Source organism: Arachis ipaensis, chromosome B4 (genome assembly GCF_059453495.1).
Source record: "Arachis ipaensis isolate K30076 ecotype BB chromosome B4, ASM5945349v1, whole genome shotgun sequence".
Lineage (NCBI taxonomy): Eukaryota > Viridiplantae > Streptophyta > Magnoliopsida > Fabales > Fabaceae > Arachis > Arachis ipaensis.
In genome coordinates, this window is record NC_142439.1 from 124,848,387 (window position 1) to 124,853,347 (window position 4,961).

At 36.2% G+C, this 4,961-nt stretch overlaps 1 non-coding gene across 1 annotated transcript; it reads left to right on the top strand.

The window, feature by feature from the left end:
- The first annotated feature begins 456 nt into the window (after positions 1–456).
- On the top strand, positions 457–564 carry LOC148569092 (small nucleolar RNA R71). Its single transcript, XR_015881870.1, has one exon. It is a non-coding gene; the product is annotated as a small nucleolar RNA R71 (small nucleolar RNA).
- Positions 565–4,961: the final 4,397 nt, after the last annotated feature.

Below are 4,961 nucleotides of genomic sequence, written 5' to 3' on the forward strand. Positions count from 1 at the left end.
TTGATCCTTCCATGAGAAATTTGGATGATTTCTCCATGTTGAGTTATAGGTGTTTCCATAAGGTTCACCTAAGTAATTTACCTCTGCTATTGCAGGGTTCTCAGGATCATAAGCTTCCTCTTCAGAAGATGCCTCTTGAGTACTGTTGGATGCAGCTTGCATTCCATGCAGACTCTGAGAGATCATATTGACTTGCTGAGTCAATATTTTATTCTGAGCCAATATGGCATTCAGAGTATCAACCTCAAGAACTCCCTTCTTCATAGGCGTCCCATTACTCACAGGATTCCTTTCAGAAGTGTACATGAACTGGTTATTAGCAACCATGTCAATGAGTTCTTGAGCTTCTGCAGACGTTTTCTTTAGGTGAATGGATCCACCTGCAGAAGTGTCCAGTGACATCTTTGATAGCTCAGATAAACCATCATAGAATATATCCAGGATGGTCCATTCTGAAAGCATGTCAGAAGGACACTTTTTGGTCAACTGTTTGTATCTTTCCCAAGCTTCATAGAGGGATTCACCTTCTTTCTGTCTGAAGGTTTGAACATCAGCTCTAAGCTTGCTCAACTTTTGAGGAGGAAAGTGCTTGGCTAAGAAAGCCGTGACCAGCTTATCCCAAGAGTTCAGGCTGTCTTTAGGTTGAGAATCCAACCATAATCTAGCTCTGTCTCTTACAGCAAAAGGGAAAAGCATGAGCCTGTAGACTTCAGGATCTACTCCATTAGTCTTAACAGGATCACATATCTGCAAGAATTCAGTTAGAACTGAAAAGGATCTTCAGATGGAAGTCCATGAAACTTGCAGTTCTGCTGCATCAGAAAAGCTAACTGAGGTTTCAGCTCAAAGTTGTTTGCTCCAATGGCAGGAATGGAGATGCTTCTTCCATGTAAATTGGAATTAGGTGCAGTAAAGTCACCAAGCATCTTCCTTATATTATTATTATTATTTTCGGCTGCCATATCCTCTTCCTGTTCGAAAATTTCTGAAAGGTTATTTCTGGATTGTTGTAATTTAGCTTCTTTTAATTTTCTCTTCAGAGTCCTTTCAGGTTCTGGATCTGCTTCCACAAGAATGTTTTTATCCTTGCTCCTGCTCATATGACAAAGAAGAGGGCACATAAAAATAATAATAATAATAATAGAGATTCTCTTTACCACAGTATAGAGGTTCCCTTATGTGAGTAGAAGAAAAGAGGAAGAAATTCGAACACAGATAGAAGAGGGGGTTCGAATTTGGTGATGATGTGAGGGAGAGATGTTAGTAGATAAATAAATAAATAGAATAAGATGAGAGAGAAGGAGGGAATTTTCGAAAATTTTTGAAAAGGAGTTAGTGATTTTTGAAAATGGTTTTTGAAAAATGTTAGTAATTTTCGAAAATTTTTTAAATCAAAAATAAAAATAATTAGTTAATTAAAAAGAAATTTTTGAAAAAGAGGGAAGATATTTTCGAAAATGAGAGAGAGAGAGTTAGTTAGGTGGTTTTGAAAAAGTTAAGAAACAAACAAAAAGTTAGTTAGTTAGTTGAAACAAATTTTGAAAAGGTAAGAAGTTAGGAAGTTAGAAAAGATATTTGAAAAGATATTTTTGAAAAAGATAAGATAAGAAGATATTTTTGAAAAGACATGATAAAATTAGTTTTGAAAAAGATTTGATTTTTAAATCACAATTAATGACTTGATTCATAAGAAATCACAAGATATGATTCTAGAACTTAAAGTTTGAATCTTTCTTAACAAGCAAGTAACAAACTTCAAATTTTTGAATCAAAACATTAATTGATTATGTTATTTTCGAAAATTTGATATAAAAATAAGAAAAAGATTTTTGAAAAATATTTTTGGAATTTTCGGAAATAACTAATAATTTTGAAAAAGATTTGATTTTTTGAAAAAGATTTTGAGAAAGATAAGATTTTCAAATTGAAAATTTGATTTGACTCATGAGAAACAATTTGATTTTCAAAAATTTTTGAAAAAGTCGATCCAAATTTTCGAATTTGATGAGAGAAAAGAGAGAAGATATTTTTTTGATTTTTGAATTTTTATGATGCAAGAGAAAAACACTAAAAAGATGCAATGCATGAAATTTTTGAATCAAAACAATGAATGCATGTATGAATGATATGAATGTCAAGATGAACACCAAGAACACTTTGAATGTCAAGATGAACATCAAGAACATATTTTTGAAAAATTTTTAATGCCAAGAAAACATGCAAGACACCAAACTTAGAATTCTTTAATGCTTAGACACTAAGAATTCAAGAATGCATATGATAAACATGAAAAGACACAAAACAAAAAATCATCAAGATCAAACAAGAAGACTTACCAAGAACAACTTGAAGATCATGAAGAACTCTATGAATGCATGAATTTTCGAAAAATGCAAGATGCATATGCAAGTGACACCAAACTTATAACATGACTCAAGACTCAAACAAGAAACAGAAAAATATTTTTGATTTTTATGATTTTATGAAATTTTTTTTTTGGATTTTTTTGTTTTTTCGAAAATTATATGAAAAAGAAAAAATAAGGATTCCAAAATTTTTAATATGAATTCCAGGAATCTTGCATTCTTAGTCTAAAGCTTCAGTCCAGGAATTAGACATGGCTCACTAACCAGCCAAGCTTTCAAAGAAAGCTCCAGTCCAAAACACTAGACATGGCCAATGGCCAGCCAAGCTTCAGCATTTAACACCAGAGTATATTGCTCTTGATAACAAATTACTGCTCATCATTTATCAAGTATGTAACTTACCTCTGATGGTTTGGAAGCCTCAGTCCAAAAGAATTTAGACATGGCTTTACAGCCAGCCAGGCTTCACATGCTTCATGAAACACTAGAATTTATTCTTAAAAATCTTGAATAAAATTTTTGAAAACATTTTTATTTTTATTTTTATTTTTATTTTTTTTTGTCAAAAACAGATGAGAGATTTTTGAAAATATTTTTGAAAGATTTTTGAAAACAAAACGAAAAGAAAATTACCTAATCTGAGCAACAAGATGAACCGTCAGTTGTCCAAACTCAAACAATCCCCGGCAACGGCGCCAAAAACTTGGTGCACGAAATTGTGATGTCCAGGCTCGAACAATCCCTGGCAACGTGAGCAACTTGGTACGCGTAATCGTGATTACACTTTAATGATGTAAAATTCATGGCTCTTTCTTTCCCTGGCAATGGCGCCAAGGACATGGTGCCAATACCATGGTTCACAACTTCGTTACAACTAACCAGCAAGTGCACTGGGTCGTCCAAGTAATACCTTACGTGAGTAAGGGTCGAATCCCACGGAGATTGTTGGTATGAAGCAAGCTATGGTCACCTTGCAAATCTCAGTTAGGCAGATATAAATTGATAATGGTGTTTTTGAATAGTAAATAAAAGAAGGGATAGAAATACTTATGTAATTCATTGGTAGGAATTTCAGATAAGCGAACGGAGATGCTTTTCGTTCCTCTGAACCTCTGCTTTCCTGCTATCTTCATCCAATCAGTCTCACTCCTTTCCATGGCTGGCTTTATGTGATACATCACCACTGTCAATGGCTACTTTCGGTCATCTCACGGGAAAATGATCCAATGCCCTGTCACGGCACGGCTAATCGTCTGGAGGCATCACCCTTGTCAATGGCTTCATCTTATCCTCTCAGTGAATAATATGCTCACGCACCCTGTCACGGCACGGCTATTCATCTGTCGGTTCTCGATCATGCCGGAATAGGATTTACTATCCTTTTGCGTCTGTCACTAACGCCCTGCAATCGCGAATTCGGAGCTCGTCACAGTCATTCAATCATTGAATCCTACTTGGAATACCACAGACAAGGTTTAGACTTTCCGGATTCTCTTGAATGCCGCCATCATTCTAGCTTACGCCACGAAGATTCTGGTTAGGAGATCTAAGAGATATTCATTCTAGCTTATTTCATGTAGAACAGAAGTGTTTGTCAGGCACGCGTTCATAAGGGAGACGGATGATGAGCGTCACACATAATCATCACCTTCATCACGTTCTTGGGTGCGAATGGATATCTTAGAAGCGAAATAAGAAGAATTGAATAGAAAACAGTAGTACTTTGCATTAATCTTTGAGGAACAGCAGAGCTCCACACCTTAATCTATGGAGTGTAGAAACTCTACCGTTGAAAATACATAAGTGGAAGGTCCAGGCATGGCCGAGATGGCCAGCCCCCTAAACGAGATCACAGGATCAAAATACAATCCAGGATGCCTAATACAATAGTAAAAGGTCCTATTTATAATAAACTAGCTACTAGGGTTTACATAAGTAAGTAATTGATGCATAAATCCACTTCCGGGACCCACTTGGTGTGTGCTTGGGCTGGGCTTTAAGTGTTGCACGTGCAGAGGCCATTTGTGGAGTTGAACGCCAGCTTCTGTGCCAGTTTGGACGTTCAACTCTGGTTTTGGATCCTTTTCTGGCGCTGGACGCCAGATTTGGGCAGAGAGCTGGCGTTGAATGCCAGTTTACGTCGTCTATTCTTGGCCAAAGTATGGACTATTATATATTTCTGGAAAGCTCTGGATGTCTACTTTTTAACGCAATTGGAAGCGCGCCATTTCGAGTTCTGTAACTCCAGAAAATCCACTTTGAGTGCAGGGAGGTCAGAATCCAACAGAATCAGCAGTCCTTCTTCAACCTCTGAATCTGATTTTTGCTCAAGTCCCTCAATTTCAGCCAGAAAATACCTGAAATCACAGAAAAACACACAAACTCATAGTAAAGTCCAGAAATGTGAATTTAACATAAAAACTAATGAAAACATCCCTAAAAGTAACTAGATCCTATTAAAAACATACTAAAAACAATGTCAAAAAGCGTATAAATTATCCGCTCATCAGCACCCCAAGAGATATGAAGATGGGAATGTGGAACTGCTGGGGTTTGGGAAGACCCCTGACAGTTCATAGCATCAAAGGAATTTTT